This window comes from Acomys minous (assembly GCF_964271855.1).
Source record: "Acomys minous genome assembly, chromosome: 9".
NCBI lineage: Eukaryota > Metazoa > Chordata > Mammalia > Rodentia > Muridae > Acomys > Acomys minous.
The window spans coordinates 9,407,231-9,426,987 of NC_140490.1; the positions used below are offsets into that span (position 1 = coordinate 9,407,231).

At 44.5% G+C, this 19,757-nt stretch overlaps 1 long non-coding RNA gene across 2 annotated transcripts; it reads left to right on the plus strand.

Annotated features, from left to right (window-relative positions):
* The first annotated feature begins 928 nt into the window (after positions 1-928).
* Positions 929-19,411, plus strand: LOC311604537. 2 transcript variants are annotated; one of them, XR_014781551.1, is made up of 6 exons: positions 929-1,013; positions 1,141-1,378; positions 2,065-2,119; positions 10,761-10,923; positions 11,455-11,560; positions 19,291-19,411. It is a non-coding gene; the product is annotated as an uncharacterized lncRNA (long non-coding RNA). The 2 variants fall into 2 exon arrangements; XR_014781552.1 differs by having other exon boundaries at positions 990-1,034.
* Positions 19,412-19,757: the final 346 nt, after the last annotated feature.

Here is a 19,757-nt window from a genome sequence, read left to right on the forward strand (position 1 = left end):
TCCTCTGGAGTTAATTTTGGGATTCACCATCTTCATAGTAATAATTCATTCATAATTTTAATCTGAAATATGTTTCAATATTTTTCCTCTCATGTATACAATATTCTGTATGTCTTCTGGTAAACATACCAACACTTGGAAACAAAACAATGTAGTAAAGTATAAGATTTGGAGCCAGGCCAGGCAGTGGTTGCACATGCCTTTAATCCTAGCACTTCAGAGTCAGAGGCAGGTGGATCTTGTGAGTTAGATACCAGCCTGTTATACAGAGTGAGTTCCAGGACAGCCAAGGGTACACAGAGAATCCCTGGTTCAAAAAACCAAAAATAAATAAATAAGCTTTTTTTGGTGCATTAAAATTCCAGCTTTAATCTTAACCCTTACTAGCTGGCTGACTGACTTCTATAGATATGGTTTAATCATGCATGAGATGGGAAAATATAAAAGGATATATTTTAGATGAAAAGTGGTGGATCTTTTATTGTTTTGGTTATCATTATTAGATTTAAATAACTTGATATTATTTTCATTGTTTTAAGTAACTGTAACTCAAATAATGAAAAACATAATCATAGACCTCCAGAAGTCACTCGATGTACCCTAGAGAAGTTGCTAAATTATAAAAACAAAAAGAAGTTACAGCAAGTAAATTTCTTCAGAATAACATTTATTTGGATTACTTTAATGGTATAGGGTTTTCTTTTGAACCTTATAACGTTTTATTTACAGGGAGGGATTAAACTTGTCTTCTATAATTTGGAAGCACCATCCATAAGAAAATGAACTCAGTAATACAGGTATTATCACTAGCAATAAATTGAAAGGTGTTCCAGAATTACCTGTGGAGGAATGCCTTGAGTGGATGTAGCAGTTGTCAATAAAGTGCTGTTTAGCCAATCAGCTGGGCAGAAAGACAGGCAGTGGAAGGCGGAGCTTCTGAGAGGGGGTTGGAATAGCTGGTAGCTGGACAGTTGACAGTTGGGAAAGAAGCCACCTCAGAAGTCATCATATTGGCAAGTTATTGATGTATATATGTAGGTTTTGAGGCTATAAGCTTAAACTAGTTCAGATTCTGCCAGCATAGTGGTTGCAGCTTTAAAATACACTATAATCTCACTATGTCTGTTATTTGTGTCCTAGGCCATATGAATAAGTTATTTGCAACAATTACCTCATGAAAAAGGACTAATTGATCCATGGTTGTCATCTAAACCAAAGAAAAAACACTGAACAAAATAATTCAAAGAGAAGAATGAAACAATTTCCTAACCTCTGCACCCACTGGGGAACTCACTGAATGATGTGCTTTGCCCATGACTTGTAGGAAGATGAAGGAATAAACAGCAAATGACTGGAGGATGCGCAGCTCCGGCAGACGGTGAGACATCAGCTGGGTTCCCATGCTGGGGGACTTCCCACAGTGGCACGAGGTCTGGTGATTTTCTAGCAGGATATACAGGACTCAGCACACAGTTACACCTGGGTCAGATTTATTACAGAGGAATAGATGGTGGGTTCGTCCGAGGAAAGGAGAACCAAGCCTACATGGACTCCTTCAGAGTCTCATGGGACATGTGTAATTTAACATAGGTGCCCAGCGGTCATTGGAAATCTGTGACATTGGTGTCCTGTGCCTAGTGGGTCCCAGACTCACAGAGAAGCAGGAGTTCTGCATAAGCCACATGGTTTGTGCGCACATCTTAGTGTGTGCACCACTTTATCAGTGAATGGCTGGAACCTTCCTGAAGCCCAGTTTTTCAGGTGTCAGGCTAAGGCCAACTTTGTAACATCAGGATGTTGGGGGAAAGTGTGCTTAATGCTTTGGGTATTCATGAGCAGAATGTGTAGAGCCCTAGAGTATCCCTCCGTTGCCAGGAAACAGGGTCAAGTCTTTGGCATCTTCCTCTTGGTCAATGATAAGCAAGGGGTAGAAGTTTGTTCATGGTACCGTCAGTAATAAGTCTGACTGCTAACAAGTCATGGCAGATGGATTTATGTTTAGATATTATAAAATATGATTTCAAGCTGTGGATTTGTTTCATCTGCATTGTACTTTTCCCATAGGTTTCTATGGTGGAAGCAACTATAGATTAACAGTGAAAGTGGAGACAAATCACATGTAAGTATTTTAAGCCTAATACAGAGGAAATAGGATTGAGAGGCTTATGACTGACTTTTTGAGTCTGTGTGTGCATTGAGAATGAGTTTCTAATCGAGAAAATATTCACTTAGGAAAGTGTAATGTGCTCTTTTGTCTCTAGACTGTCAACTCTTATCTCAGCATCGAAATAAGGCATGTCTGTATCCTGAGTTTATGTGTGTTTAGGAGAAAAATATTTTACTTACATGGATGGAAAAAGCTACGGTAAGACCTATAAAATATGCCAATAAAATATTGTCTATACAGGAAAAAATCAAATGTGAAGAACAGCAAATAAAACCTCACACCTTCCTACTTAGTAGGGCAGTTCGTTCACATTGCAGTAGGGTTTGAGTCAAGTATAACAAGACCCAAACAAATGTTCCTCCGTTATCATCAGTAAGCTGAGAATTGCAGTGGGAAGGCCATTTCATGTTAAAAAGTTACACAATCTACACAGTATCCTAAGACATGAGGACACACTTGTTAGCTCTTGAGGGCTTCCATACTATTTACAAGGGGAAAAGGAACATTGAGTTGGCATGCCTGTAAATAAAATATATTTTGTTTATACAGTAAAAGAGTACACATTATAAAGTGAGCAAGCAGTTATCTAAAAACAGATTTATAAAGTGATTTCACTTTTAACTTATACAACACAGTATTTTTGCATGTAAAAATAATTGTTTTTAGCAAAAAAGTGTTTGTTTTTAGCTATATTGCAGATGTTATAAACTGAAGGAGCATTCTCATCACCTTCTGAAGAGTATTATGTTTAGTCTTTCCTCAGAAATACATTTACTTTAGAAAGATTTGTTTTATTTTCAGGAGGTATACACGTTTCCTTGTCAGTACATGCAGTTGCCCATGAAGGCCAGGAGAGGGCAGGCATCTCTAGAGCTGGAGTTACAGGCAGTTGTTAGCCTCCTGATGCAGATTCTGGTAATGGAACTCAGGTCTTCTAAAAGAGCAGCAAGTACTCAATTGCTGAGCCCTCTCTCCAGCTCGTGGCTGCGCACTTAAAATGGAGGAAAGTCAATAATTCATGGTATAATGGAACAAACAACTCAGTGTTAAACGTTTGTTATGAGAGTGATCCTTGGAGTTTAAAGGGAGAATCTGGCTTTTGTGGGTGGCTGCGAAGCAGGACAGTCAGCCACAAGGTCATTGGGCATGCTTCAGGAGAACAAGGTGGCGGGGGGGGGGGGGGGGCTGCTTGCCCAGCTGGAAGTGCCATATGCCACCGCTGTACTGAATGCGCATCTTTGCGCCCAACCATGTCGTGGCCAAGTCCTGCGTTCTGGTACTTAGCGTCTTAGCTGAAGAAGATGAAGTCGTAGACCAGGGAGATAGTGGACTGCGGGCGGGCAGGTGTTTGAGAACTTTGGCCTCTGGCTTCCCTAGTAGTCCTGCAGCAGCACACACAGCATGTACTGAGAGTGCCGAGACCTAACTTCTGCTGCTCGCACTTTCCATCCAGATCCTGAAGGTGGAAGAGCTTGCAGCTGGCAAGTGCCCCCAGCCAGCTGTCAAGCAGGTCTCTGACTCCAAGATGAAGTTCCTGCTGCCCCACTGTGTGTTGTGGCGCCAGCACAAGCCGTGCTTCACCACCAAGAGGCCTGACACCTTCTTCTAGATCCAGAGACCCACTGAGTAAAACACTAGAGAGGCACAAACAAACAAAAACAATAAAAAACAAACAAGCAAACAAAAAACAGAGAGTCTTCCAGAAAGGCGTGCTAAAGAGCACCTTGCCTTGACACATGCTGTCCAAGAGTTGCTTCCCAGCAGGACCCTAAACAGGAGTTTTTGAATCATTTGTAGGAATTCAAACCTCTACCTTTTTTCTAGACAGTTCTTTGTTTTATTCTGTGTCCACCTCAGGCCTTGGCAGTGTCCTTGCACAGCAGGCGCTCAGCTCCTTCCACAGCTGCTGCTTTGCCTTTAGCTCTGCGCTTGGTGCAGGGGGAGGCACAGGATGCGCCTCCTGTCCTCCTGGGTACAGCCCCAGCCTTGCACTTCTTGGATTTCCTGAGGTTTTCTATCTGGGTCCGGTTGACACAGGAGGTGCATTTACTGACATCTCAGCTCTTGGAGGGCTTGGTGAGGGCCTTAGTCACGTTATCAGTGGTCAGCCTGGCCTCCACCATTACATCCCCCAGCTGGTTCAGCAGCTCCTCCTGGCCCTGAAGGTCCAGAGCCTTCGTGTTACTGCTCACCTCCATGGCTGCCTAGTTCCAGGGCAAGACCCAGCCTAAACTTTGATGGCATGGGGCTTTGCTTTTTAACACCCGTGCCCTTAGGAACAAGCCCTGTGCCTCAATCACCTCCTGGGAAGGTGTGATGAAGCCCTGGGAACTACTCACTCTAAGGGCTCGGAGCAGGAGCAGAGCGAGCTCCACTGGCTTCCCAGGGAGGTGTCTGCATCCATTAAACTGGCTCGCTCCTTTGTAGCGAGGATGCCGGGTGCGGTGCTTCTCTCACCCTGAGGAGAGTCATGGGCACTCAAAGTGCCTGACATAATAATGTAATTAGATTTTCAGGTGGGTCCTGCTGGGTCCTACTGAATTCAGGCAGGGAAGTCAGCTTCTGTGGAACCTGGACAACGCACATATTCTCTGAGGTCCCCAAATGTTCCTGAGTGATTTATGGTATGTTGTGAGAGAACTTAGTAAGGTATTTAGTGTTCTCTCTCTCTCTCTCTCCCTCTCTCTCTCTCTCTCTCTCTCTCTCTCTCTCTGTGTGTGTGTGTGTGTGTGTGGTGTGTGTGTGTGTGTGTGTGGGTGTGTGTGTGGGTGTGGGTGTGGGTGGGTGTGGGTGTGGGTGTGTGTTTTGTGGGGTAGATGTTCCAGTAAGTGGTACAGGCCAAGATGGACTCCATGACCCTGCATCCATGACACAATTGCCAATGTAGTTTAGTATCACTATGTTATTTGGTTTTGAATCAGGGTCTTACCATATTGCTCAGATAGACTCAAATTCCTGGACTAAAGTAATCCCTTGGCCACAGCCTCTTTCCTAGTCTAGGGAGCCTCTCAAGAAACAGGAGGTCAAAGAATTTCTGTCCTCAAATCCTGTTGGGTGTTAGAGCCATGAAAGCCTAAGGGTTCCCCACCTGGATTTCAGGTACCCACACTCAAAAACCTCAGGCCTGACCTTCAGAAGCCCTTAGGCCTGACAGACACCGAATCCTGATAGCTCACTACCAGGCTCAAAATATGCCCCATCACACAACACTGCTTGCTTCCTGGAATCCTTATCTGGAGCCTATAGAAGCCAGGCCAGAAGTTACAGTGCACTCCCATCTCTGGCCTTGAGGCCCTGTGCTTAACCGATGGCCAAGGCCGGAACCTGGACTACACCTGGATGCCTTGAGCCTTACTGGAACTGGCCTCCCTGCAACACTTGCCCTCCCTAGTTAGCCAGCCCCACAGCGGAACAAACATTTGACCTTATCATCCTAACCCCCCAATGCTTCAGCCACTGGACAACAGGACACCCTGTGTCCACACAACCTACTTAGTCTATGCCTCCCATGTTGTTCGTGTGACGCTGCCACATAGGAGGGTATCAACAAACACCCCATCAAGAGCCCCTGCCTAATATCATGGCTCTGCAGGAAGTTACCAAACTTCCAGAGTAGGAGTGACCACTGTTTGACAGTCTCCACCAAAAGAAAGCGACTGGTTGTCACTCAGATCTCACTAAGCTAACTAGTCCCCAGCCAAGGCAGCAAGTGTACTGCTACCTCAGCGGCCATCCTTCCCCTGTGTGATCACACTCTACCCAGGAAGAGGCTGGCAGAAGTTTCACTCCTCTTCCTCCCCTCCTTTGAGTTTGGTGAAAAGGGGTCAAGTTATCAGATCTTATTACCGTGTCTTCTCGTGCTCTGGTCTCATCACCCTCATTCTCCTAACCGCATGTTCACCCCATGTGAAGCCCGATTGTACTTCTGGCAGTATTCTGCCGTTCACAGCAATTTACAATCTGTTTTACCTTTCTCGGCCAGCCTAACAGGTCAAGCGCTCACACCTGCTATTAATCTAACTGGTGAGGGATTTGTAATTAGATTGTGGATATCCCAATCATCGTAGGACACCCTTCTTCTAAATGGTCTTCACCTGCTTGTTCCTTACATTGTCCATGTACTGCTTGCGAGCCAACATGGTGAAATGACTCAGCATCTCTGCTAGGACTTCAGTTGTATGTGTCATTCTTGCATCTGGGCACCTTATATGCAGCAAGGATTTCTAGACGAAAAGACTGAGCAAAGCGTTCTATTGCAGATCTGAAAAGGCTATGAGTGCTTATTTTTTATGAATATTTTATTTATTATAATTTATTCACATTACATCCCTATTTTTCCACTCCTTCTCATCTTCCCATTCCCACCCTCCCTCCTCCTGCCTATTCCCCTCCCCTAGACCTCTGATGGGAGCCCCTCCTACCCCAACTGTCTGCTGACAGCCTATTAGGTCTCAGCAGGACAGCCTGCATTACCTTCCTCTGTGTGCCCACTAGGCCATCTTGCCAATGGGCAATGACCAAATCATGGGCACCAGAGTACATGTCAGAGGTTCAGTAGTAAGGCCCTCTCCCCACATGTGGAGAGTTGGTATCCCACAGTTTCTTTATCCATTCTTCAATTGAGGGACATCTAGGTTGTTTCCAGGTTCTGGCTATTACAAATACGTCTGTTATGAACACAGTTGAGCAAATGTCCTTGTTGTATGGTGGAGCATTTTTCATGTATATACCCAGGAGTGGAATAGCTGGGTCTTGAGGTAGCACTATTCCCAATTTTCTGAGAAAGTGCTAGACTAATTTCCAAAGTGGTTGTACAAGTTTGCACTCCCACCAGCAATGGAGAAGTGCCTCCATTCTCCACATCCTCGCCAGCATGTGCTGTTACTCGAGTTTTTGTTCTTTGCCATTCTGATGGGTGTAAGAGGAATCTTTGAGTCATTTTGATTTGCATTTCCCTGATGACTAGGGACGTTGAGCATTTCTTTCTTTCTTTCTTTTTTTTTTATTAATGTCTTAACCATTCAGTATTTCTCTGTTGAGAACTCTCTGTTTAGCTCTGTACCCCATTTTAAAATTGGATTCTATGGTTTGGTGGTGTTTAAGTTCTTTTTTTTTTTTTTTTTTTGGTGGTGTTTAAGTTCTTAAGTTATTTATATATTTTAGATATTAGCCCCTTGTCAGTTGGTGAAGGTGAAGATCTTTTCCCAATCTGTAGGCTGTTGTTTTCTTTTGTTGGCAGTGTCCTTTGTCTTACCGAAGCTTTTCAGTTTCATGAGGTCACATTTATTAATTGTTGATCTTAGAGCCCAGGTTGTTGTTCTGTTCAGGAAATTGTCTCCTGTGCCAATGATGTTAGGGCCCTTTCCCACTTTTTCCTCTTAACAGATTTAGTGTGTCTGGTTTTATGTTGAGGTCTTTAATCCACTTGGACTTCAGTTTTGTGTGGTTTGATAAATAAGGGTCTATTTGCATTTTTCTACTATCAGGAGGCATCCAGTTAGGCCAGCACCATTTGTTGAAGGTGCTATCCTTTTTACATTGTATGCTTTTGGCTTCTTTGTCAAAAATCAAACATCCATATGCATGTGGGACTTTTTCTGGGTCTTCAGTTTGATTCTATTGATTCTCCAGTCTGTTTCTATGTCAGTACCATGCAGTTTTTATTACTGTACAACAGAGCCAACAAATCTGGGCTGAGGAAACAAACAGAGACTCATGCACCAAGTCAAGACCTTGCATGGACAGGACCTAGAACACCTGCTTAGATGTGGTTGATAGGTAACACAGTCTCCATGTAAGCCCCATAATATGGGGAGTAGGGGCTGCCTCTGACATGGACCCTATTGCTCACTCAATAATCACTTTCCTCTTGAGGGGCAATCATGTGAGGCTGCAGAGGAAGAAGAGGCAGGCAGTCCTGATGAGACTTGATAGGCTGGGGTCATGTGGTTGGAGAAGAGCGCTCCCCCTTTCTGAAGACTAGGTGAAGGGGGGAGGGGAAGAGAGGGGGGGGAGTGTGGGACCAGGAGTAGATGAGAGAGGGGCTAAAAAATGGATATAAAGTGAATAAATTAAAAGTAAACAAACTAAATATATTTTTAAAAGTTAGAAACTTGCTGGGCAATGGTGGTGCATGCCTTTAATCCCAGCACTCTGGAGGCAGAGGCAGGTGGATCCCTGTGAGTTCGAGGCCAGCCTGGTCTACAAAGAGAATCCAGGACAGCCAAGACTACACAGAGAAACCTTGTCTCGAAAAACAAAACAAAAAGTTAGAAGCTTACAGAGGATCTTAGGAATCCATGGTGAAGCTCTCTCTGTGTCAGACCCATTGATGTTAACGAATTATTCTGCTGCCATACTTTTTCTATCATTCAATTGAAGTTTGGAAAAAGTACTTGTGTAGCTTCAGTGGTATGATGAAAATTATAAAATCTGAAAAGTTGCTAGAGACTATTAGGGACAGTTTGCAGCATCATACATGTTCACCATCCACTAGTCTAGGTAACATAATGAAACATAATCATTATCCCCATAATTATTATCATATAATTATTGTACATAATAATTGATTAATTATTATCATAATTATCTCAAGTAAGGAAAAAGTCCTTGTTATATGTTAGATGTGAAATGTTGAGAATCAGCTCATGTGTTTGACAACTAGGTTCCCAGCAGAAGTTGCCCTTTTCAGAAGTTGCAGAACCCTCAGGAGGTGTGGCCTTGTTATAGAAACAGGGTCAATGAGGCAATAAATGGTGTTGTGTGACCTTACCTGGGGAAACACAAGCAAATGTCTACTAACTATAGACAGAGAACCAATAACAGACCAAAGTAATAATTCTACCAAAGTCCATAATCATAAACCAATGTGTTACAATAATATGGCACTACTTTCAAGACCATGAATGGCTCATAAGCAACTGCAATACTGAAATGGCCTTGCATCCTAAGTGATAACTCATAAAGCTGCAAAAATAGAGCTCTCTACAGCGCCTGCATAAAGCTGCCTATGTAGAACCTTTGTCTTCCAGCAGTTGATTCTTAATAACCTTGGGGATGGTGTCTTGTGAATCTTTTTAGCTTCAGGAACTTCCTGAGATTTAGGAATTATTTCTTCAGTTTGATGAGAATTCCACTTCCGTCCTGGAGGAAATATTTCAATTCTGGCTTTAAAAAAAAGCTATACAACATCTTACCCCTTTCTTCCTCTTACACTCTTCCCATTCCCTCTTCCGCAATGTTCCCTGAGCCTCCAAGAGGGTGATATAGATGTGTGCTTCTGACTAAGTACTGGGCCACTAATCCCATGATAATAGTCACTCACTCTCAAGACTTCATCAGTTGCTATGAGTGCCTGTCACACACCATCACTTCTGAAAACCCACCAGTATCCCCCCAGCTCTCTCACATTTACAGGCACAAGCTGGTGTACAAGGTTTTTATGAAGATTCTCAGGTAATGTGTGTGTACTGATGGAACATAGTGATCCCAAGAATTTTATAGCTGTGAGTAGCCCTGACATCTTGTGTGGATCGAACTCTCTTTGTTGTTTTTAGTACACCTACCGCCTTTTAGATGAGAATTTAAACCTGTAAGACATTCCCAGGGTGGACTTAGGGCCATCTCTGGGTGTGGTGGATATGAGAGACACACATGTCCCATGTTGTCCATGTCGAAAACAAGGGACAACTTTACAGAGTTGATCCTCTCCTTCTGCCTTTTTGTGGAATTGAGGGATTGATGTAAAGATTGCCAGACTTCATGGTAAACACTTTTGCCCTCTGAGACAAATCACAAGTCCCAGAGTGCCAATATTCTTGACCAGTGTGTATGGATTACTCTCCAGAACTAGGACGTTTGCTCCAAAGCTTCAGTTGTTCTCAGGCCATCTCTGAACTCATACAGTTACTCTACTCCTCAAGGAAGCATGCATTCCACAGCACACCTCATACTTGGAATCTCTCTAGGTGCGAGCTCCCTTCAGGAGACTCTCTGTCACATGTCTCACTATCCATCAAAAGGCTTACACAACTTCCAACACAAAGGCTCTATCACATACTGTGGCGCCCGTGCCACCGAGGTACCGAGTCGAGGGCGAGGGACTGTGGATACAAACACACACACACACACACACACACACACACACACACACACACTAACACATCGGGTCCTTCATGCTAAGAGAGCAGCAGCCACAGCAGCGGTTTATTATTCTTCCCGTTTCCAGAGTTCGCAAGAGCCTTCTTATAGGCAGCAAAACAGGAATCCTCCTCCCAGGTGAAATCCCTCAAAAGGTGATTGCACACAGGAGGACAAGTCTCGAGGAAGGGAAGGGCGTGTTCTCAGACCAGTAAACATGACTAGCTAACCAAGATAAACACAGACATGGAAGCTGCTAGAAACAGGACATGAAACAGCAAGACAGGCAGGCAGCCCAGTCGGGTCTGGTTCCTACACATACTACATGAAAACGAGAGGTCCTACCAGAATTCCCTCTGAGGGTGCTCCATCCTCAGACTGTTCAGCCTTAGCTGCATGCCTTATAAGACAGGACCACACAATCACTTCTCTCATTGATCTATGCTCCTGTCAGGTCCCTCTTGGCTGCTGTGATGAGCAAACCCTCGAAAAGCATCATCACTGTCATCATGCTGCTTCCTTGGCCAAGGTGAAATTGGAGAGGTGCAGTTGCCCTGGTCCCTCATCAAAGATGTAGGTGGCAGACTGTTGGAACACAGCCAAAAGAATGACCCAAGGTGAGCAAGGCCTTTGGGAAATGCTAGAGAGCCTCCATGAAAAAAAGCAGAGGACCGTTTACTTCAAGTGCATTTTATTCCTCAGATTGTTCTTGGACGTGATTTCATGCCTCCCGTGTTGAACGTTTACATTCAATATACGAGACTTGATTCTTATTGTTTGATGACAAAACACGGCTGTAGACCCCAACAGGGTGAAAGGATGTGCTGAGTGTTGTTCTCAGTGCACCCTGGATCTGGATATGGCTTCTGCCTCGTGTTGCAGGATTTCCTGGGTATAAACTATAGGATGTGCCAGGCAGTTGTGTTATATTGCTCTGCCCTGAGACAGTTCTGAGGAAGAGCTGCTCCATTCATATTTAGTGCATGCGTACTGGCACTTATTTCCATGTTTCTCTGACCATGTTTTTCTGAACTCAACCAACCTTCCTAAGATCACTGCTCTCTTTGTTATGTTCCTGGATGAGCGTACACTGAACCTGAAGCAATGTTGTTTTCATCATTGGATTGGAGTCTGTTCCCCTCTTTCAGGTCCTCACATCTCAGGTCTCACAGACACAGACCTGCTGAATAGTCGACAAGTGCTGCCCAAATCCAGGACTGGAATGACAAGCTGTGAGGAGCCCTGCAGATGGAGGTAAGCAGGGATTAACGTGGGGCTAACAGTAGGAATACCTATGCCATATATTGAACTGATATGTCATTTTTAAAAAAAGAGTGGTGCTGCCAGGTCTAAAGCCCAGCTGTAATAATGTTGTGGCTTAATAATAGGATCTCAACCTTGGTTTCCTGGAAAGGACACTCTAGATCCAGAATATGGGATCAAGTTAAGGAAAACATAGTGAAAGTCCATTGACAAGGACAAAGTACTCAAGTACAATTCAGAGTGATTCGGGCATTGGTCCATATCATGATACAAACAATACATAGAGACAAGCCAAAGGATTTTAAAAGGGTGTGACAGACTCTTTACATGAGTATGAGGCAAATAATGATACCCAAGAAAAAAAATATATGAGCTAGAAAGGAGTGGAGCTAAATCGAAAGTAAAAACGATGACTCCAGTCAAGAATTAGCACTGCTGGCTGTCTTCTCCCTGCCTGAAATACTATATCCTCCTGTCCCTGAGGACTGTAGTGATGATGGGAAGGAATGGTGGGAAGGGAAGATGATGTGCTGCTGTTCCTAAGAGGAGTGCCCTTGTGTGCTGGGAGTGAGGGCACATGACAAAACTTACCAGATTCTGGAAAAAAAAAACAAAAAAAAAAACAAAGGACTTTCTCAACTGGACACGGGCCTGATGAACCACATCAAGATTTTCTTGCTCACATTTCAGAGGTGGTCAGTTTTCTTATAGTTGGTGGAAAGGTAAAACTATTTATTATTAAGCAACTGGCATATAAAAATGCTAATGAAGCATGCCAAGACTGCTGTTCACCCCTTTCAAAAGAAAAGACATATTAACAATTGCATCCACCTCTATGCTGACACTGGGCCCTCACATACTCAAGGGGTAACTCTGGGTATGGCCCTGCAAGGTTAAACAATGCCTCAACTATTGACAATCATTCAGCAAGGAAAAGGGAAATGATGCCAACTAGCCCAACTTTCTGTCAACAGTTTGTTGCTACTGCTAAAAAGCTAAAGAGCCAGAGACAGGGAAGGAGCAGAGGTTAGTTGGGCTCTGGCCACATCCCGAACTGTCCGAAATTCTCAGAAAGGCTGAGGGAGGGGTGGTGGTGGGGGCACCCCGGCAGCTTTTGTCTTGGAGCTCTCTCAGCCTGCTCCTCACCTGCCTGGGCCAGCTGGGAAGCAGATAGTGAGCCCAGCAGAGCTGACCTCGGTATGGGCTACAACCCATATTTCCTGCCATCTCAAGGAGGCCTGTGGGGCACCCAGGCAAATTTTAGCTTGGAGTTCTTTCAGCCTGATCCTTTCCTGCCTGGCTTAACTGGGACACAGACAGTGAACCCAGCAGAGGTGAGCTGGGTACAGGCCCAACCACCACTGTCTGCCATCCTCCTGTTTGGTGCCCTAGGAAGCAGTGTTCAGCTTCAAACTCTCTTTGCCTGCTCCTGACCTACCTGGCCCTCCTGGGACATGGAGGGTGACTCCAGCAGAGGGGCCATCAGGCCTACTAAGATCAGAGACAACCAGATGGCTAGAGACCAGTGGAAGGACAGAAGCAGCAAAACTCAAGGCTATAGGACACCACCAGAACCAGCACTCCTACCAAAGCAAGCCCTGCAGCTACTATCACACCAGAGGTGCATGAAAAAATTTAAATCTAAAGTTATGAAACTTATAGATGACTTAAATGAGGAAAAAAATCCCTCAAAGAAACACAGGAAATACATGAAAACAGATGAAGGAATTGAATAAATCCTTAAAGAATTGTAGTAAAAATACTTGATGGAAGACAGAAATGAACAAAACTATTCAAGACCTAAAAATGGAATTAGAAGCAACAAAGGAAACACAATTGGAGGCAATCCTGGATTGAAGAACCTAGGGAACAGAACAGGAACTACAGACATAAGCAGCACCAACAGAATACAAGAGATGGAAGAGAGAACCGCGAGCATTTATGATATGGTGGCAGTAATTGATATGTCAGTTGAAGAAAATGTTAAAACCAAAAAGTTTCTGACACAAAAAATTCAAGAAAGTTGGGACATTCTAAAAAGACCAAACCTAAGAATAATAGGAATAGAAGGAGAGGACTCTAAGCTCCATAGCCTAGAAAATATTATTAGAACAATCATAGAAGAAAACTCCCCCAACATAACGAAATGGATACCTATAAACATATAAGAAGACTATAGATTTCCAAATATATTGTACTAGAAAAAGAAAATCCTCCTGCCACATCATAATCAAAAGACCAAATGTACAGAACAAATAAAGAATAGTATAAGCTGCAAGAGAATAAGGCTAAGTCACAAATAAAGGCAAACCTATCAGAATTACACCAGACTTCTCCACAGAGACTGTGAAAGCTCATTGATCGGGAGGATTAACATAGTAAAAATGACCATCTTAACAAAAGCAAACTATGGATTCAATGCAATTCCAATCAAAATACCAAAACAATTCTTTGAAGACCTTGAAAGAACAATTCTCAACTTCATATGGAAAAAATAGCATTAATAGTAAAGACAATCATGTACAATAAAAGATCTTCTGGAGGTATCTCCATCTGTGATCTCAAACTGGACTATAGAGCAACAGTAGTAAATACTGCATGGCAGTGGCATAGAAACAGGCTGGTGGATCAGTGAAATCAAACTGAGGACTCAGAAATAAACCCACACAGCTACAGATACTTGATCTTCAAAAAAAGAAGCCAAATCCATACAATGGAAAAAAATAGCATCTTCAACAAATGGTGCTGGTCTAACTAAATGGCTACATATAGAAAAATGCAAATAGATCCACATCTATCACCCTGCACAAAGTCCAAGTGAATTAAAGATTTAAACATAAAGAAAGACACACTAGTAAATCCGCTAGAAGAAAGAGTGAGGAAGAGCCTTGAACTCACTGGCACAGGAGACAACTTCCTGAGCAGAACACCAACAGCCCAGGCTCTAAGATCAACAATTAATAAATGGGACTTGATGAAACTGAAACGCTTCAGCAAGACAAAGGACACTGTCAATAGAATAATGTTTGTGTGTGTGTGTGTGTGTGTGTGTGTGTGTGTGTACAAATGTGTGCCCTTGCAGGACAGAAAAGATAATTGGATCTTCTGAAGCTAGAGGAAAGGCCATAGGAATCAGCAAACATAGGTGCTTCCTGTGGGATCAATTTCTGGTCCTTCACAAACACGACAGGTACCCCTGGCTACTGAGCCACCCCTCCAGCTTTCCACATTATCATTCTCACCAGAACTCCAGGGTCCCAGAAGACAGTGGGTTGACCTGATGGAAATGACTAGGACCTGAGAGTCTAGAATCCCACAAAGAGCAGAAGCTTTCTTTCCATAGACGTGGGAGACAGGGCTGTGTTCTAGTTATGGTTTCTATTGCTCTGATGAAACAGCAGGTCCAAAAAAGTGAGCTAGGTAGGAAAGAATTTCCTTGACACACACTTCCACATCACTGTTCATCCTCGAAGGAAGTCAGAAGAGAAACTCAAACAGGGCAGGAATCTGGGGCGGGAGCTGATGAACAGAACATGGAGGGGTGCTGCCTACTGGCGTGTTCACCTACTTTCTAGTACCGCCCACAATGGCCTGGGCCCTCCTCCCTAAATAATTTAGAAGATGACTTGCAGCCACATCTTCCGGAGCCATTTTCTCAACTGATGTTCCCTCCTTACAGTTAATTCTAGCTTGTGTGAAGCTAACATAAACTAGAGAGGCCCAGACCATTTTACCAGTCCCAATATCTCCAATTTATGCAAGGAAATGCCTTAGATTGGGGAATAAACAACAGAAATTGATTCCTTGTACCTGAGTGGTTGGAAAGTCAAGGTCAAGATGTGTGCAGAGTCAACAATTGGAGGGCTCTTTCTCACTCTGACATGGCATTTTGCTGTACATCCTCCCAAGGGAAGCAGAAAGTGACATCTTTAATGTCTCTTCCTGAAGAAATGCATTGCATCACGTCAGGGATCCTCTTGCTCCCCATCCACCTGAGGCTGCACTTGTTCATGCTGTTGCATCAGGCACACACACTAAACAACATTCTTCCTGAGCTATAGCTGTTACCATTGGATGGGCCTGCACGCAGAAAACTGGACACATTCAGCTGCAGGACACTAAGTCAGGAGACTAGAAAACCAGCGGCTTCAGTAAGGTGATTCCACGGCAGTTATAACATTGTCATGCTGAGAACAGGGAGCCTAGAGGGCTGGAATACAACGTATACCAGGGTAGAATTAATAGGACAGTTTGAATAATAGGTACCATAGACAGACAATTGGTGGACAATTAATCAGAATATCTTTGGTTAGATCAGAAGACCCTTTGAACTTAAAAGAAGTTGTGTGTCTCTATCTTGAGTTATTTATATGGGGTCATATTTAAGTAGAATTCACTGTGTTGAGGTAGTAAATTTTACATAATTTTCCTTCCTGAGACAACTATGTGTATTGAAATAGCCAGTGCTGTGAGGAGTTAAACTGCAATTGTTTCTATAAAACAATATCAGTATCACCCTCTAGCCATTGTGTCAGACTTTTCATGCTAGAAAATAGGGAATATGTTTGTTGGCCTTTTTGTCATACTACAAGTAATTAAACATTTTTTTTAGGCATGTTCTCACTAGGTAGTCATTGATAGCCTTCTGCTACTTGGTTATACAATTCAAGTCCATCTACGTAGGGGTGACACTGTGCACATTTGGCTGGACCTTCCCACACTGTTTTCCATGAGGCCAAATATCAAGTGAAGATTTATACTCCCCCTCATACAGTCTGGTCTCTAGGACCCAAGGGGCTCCCTTGCACACCGCCCCAAGACCAAGCCCAGTGACCAGAGTCTCATCACCTGCTGACTTTAGGCAAGACCTAGAGCTGAGAATCCCCAAACTTGCTGGACTCAGGGCAGTCTCTGGACCCAGAGTTTCCCAGCATGCTGCTAGTAGGGCAGGCCTAGGATACAGGAAGACACTAAGGAATTCCAGACCATAGGACAGACCCAACCCCTAGAAGCTGAGCAAATTCCACACACACACAGCTGCTTAGTATCCTAAAGGTTGAACACGTACTGGACCTCAGGGAAGGTCCTTAGTGCTCTGCTCACACACTCCCCTGCCGAGTAGGACCAATACCTATGGGGTGGAGGCCACACACTGTCCACAGAATAGGTCAAGTAGATTCCAGGACCAGCTCCTGACCACTTAGCAATAAGCTCAGTAGCCAGGTGGCCATACAAACATTGACCTCTGAGAGGGCAGTGTCCACATGACCCAGGCCATCTACATTATGAGGCACTGCTGATACCCAGGCAGCCACACACTGTTCCTCAAGGCAAGAGCAGCACCCAGCGTTGAAACTGTAGGCTTCCACAGGACAGGCCATCACCCAGGCGGGCATAGAAATGGCACCTTCCAGGAACAAATAATAGCTAGAAGCTACCACATTGTACCTCCATTTGGGGAAAGGATTCAGGTCCTGCCCACTTACTGACCTCTGGGAAGGCACAGTGCTGGGAACTGGATCTTAGGCTGTACCCAAGGCAGATTAGTGCCTATCTGACACTATTATATCTATGGCTGTTTTAGGCCAGTACCCAGGTGGCCCACACACTGCCCCCCCCCCCAAGTTAGGTCTAGTATGCTGTGTGCCAACTACATAAGGACATTACTTCAGGCCTCGGGTTGTGGGAGCCACACCAATAATTCACTCACGACATGCAGACGTAGTAGTATCCTGGGAGCCCTAACTACTTCCCTCTAGGGAAGGTTCAGTACCCTGGGGCCATTGTCACATGCAGCAGGAACACAGGCCCTCTAGAGCACATAAAAGATCTGATGGGAGGGACAGTGCTCCTACTTCTGCCCAGGGCCCCTCTCCTGACCCTAGCAGGGACTGTTTGTCTGTTCAAATAAAGTTTCAGTTTGTTGTTGTATCAGATGGTGATACGACATTAGATGGCGGGCAGTCACCCACCTCTCTCTGCCTGCAGCTTTCAATTTTTCTGTCTAGACTTTATGTCTAAGACATACAATTAATTTGTCCATCCCATGGAAGGAATGCCATACTATCCCTTGATGAACACACTTCACCCAAGACCCCTAAAACACTGTCCCTTTAGGAATCAACATTCCATCTCACCAACCCCACACTGCACTCTCCTACCCAGAGTGCATTAAGTGGCCCCTGATTAAAAGCACCATCCCTTGCTTAGATCACTCTGGAGGATGTGCACAACAGAGGCCCTGCCTCCTGTTCCATAGGGGGCCACATGAACTGGGGGCGAGACAGACACTTCAAGAAAGTGCCTTGGAATCAAAGTCTTTGTTCATGGGAACATCTTTAAGTCATCAACTCTTTAATGTACGGAAGGCAACAGGTGTGCATAATCAAACACATAAGAAAGCAGAGAAAACCTCTAGTCACAGGGAGTGTTTATGAAGCATACAACACCGATGTTTAAGATAAGGGTTACCCTGGGTAACCCTAACCCTAACCCTAATCCTAACCCTAACCCTAACCCTAACCCTAACCCTAACCCTAACCCTAACCCTAACCCATGCCTAACCCATGAAATGCCTACGCAAGACACCCACATGTGTAGGAAGAGGAATTGTAGGCATTAGGCTTAAAAATGCAAGAGGTAAAAACCTGTCACCAGTACCAGTACCAGTACCAAGAGAGGGAGATTGTATAGAAGAGCCTAAAACTAGACGCTCAACTGATAGGAAGATGTTCGTCTAAGGATGGAAATGAGCCAGCTTGTAGCAGGAAGAAGTCACGACCGACTGTATACAAGGACGATGCTGGATCATTGTGAATTACTGAGCTTGTCACCACCTGCAGAAGTGATGACGAGATGATGTGTCATGAAATTGTGGCATTCGGTGGCTGAGGTACACAATAACATTTATTTTGGGAAAAAAATCTTTGCATTGCAGACACAGATATTTTGCAGATGTTCCTGCATGAGACACTCCTGGTAAAACGTGTGCAGGCTCAGCATGGTGCCCCCAGCTCTCTGTGCTCATCCTGGATGCTTCACACAGCCACCCAATGCAAAAAACAGAGGCCACTCCTCTTTCAAACGCTGATAGTGGTTCAGTTGTGCAGGTGTTGGTTGATGTCACTGCTGTGTGTGGTGCCAATATAAAGGGCCACCCACGTGACTGTCGGAGTTTGGTATGTCGGTATGTTGCAGAGGGCAGCCTTTCCTGAGTTTTCTCACTGGGAAAATGGTTTCCAAGGGGACAGTGACACTAGCAGTCTCTCCTTACCCTATGACACAGCAGTGGAGGTGGTGGCTGGACGGGATTTGAGAAGCACTGTGCTCTCATCACTTGAAAGCTGGCACGACAGAGAGGAATTGCCCTCCGAGAGGAAGTTCTCCAAGCTTCCTCAGTCAGTGTTTTCTTCAACAAGGTTTCAGGGTTAGGTGCTGTGTGTTCTGGGATCAGAACATGATTTTCATGTCTTCTTCTTGTCAGTCCATCCACTTGTGATTTGGTTCTGGCCTACTTCTCTGTCCACTCAGCAGGTACCATTTAAGTCAAGGAGACCTGTATCAAGGATCCAGTGTGTACTAGCCCTCCTGTAACTGGCCACCCCTTTCCTCATGGCCTCCACCAGAAAGTATTAGCTGTATGCCATTCCTAGGTCCCTGCAGGTGAGGCTGGCCTCAGGCTATGGTCCATGTTGAGTGACGTTCCTGGTGGTTTTCTGCAGTTTTTGCAGCATGGAGCTTTGGAAGTTTCACGGATTGGCAGAAGAAGCAGCTGACATTTCCCAGCCTGCAATAGGGATTGGCAGAAGAAGCAGCTGACATTTCCCAGCCTGCAATAGAGATTGGCAAAAGAAGCAGCTGACATTTCCCGGCCTGCAATATATATAACAATGAAGCAGCATCAGCAGCAGAGGCAGAAGAGTCAAGGGCATGTGCACGCCAGGCACCAGCTTTGTGGGAAAACTGATCAAATTAGCCAAATAGTTTGCATTACGGTAAGGTCAAGAGGGGGAGATATTAAGTTTTGCTTTAACCACATTTGAGGGTCTTTCTCCTTGCTAGGAATGTGGAAAAGCAACATGGGCAGCCCAGGGGAAACCCACAGGCTCACATCAGAGGATCTCTTCTGTTTTCCCATGAACATTTCCCTGCCTCCTGCACTACTTGTTACCAGCTCCTTCTCCAGATT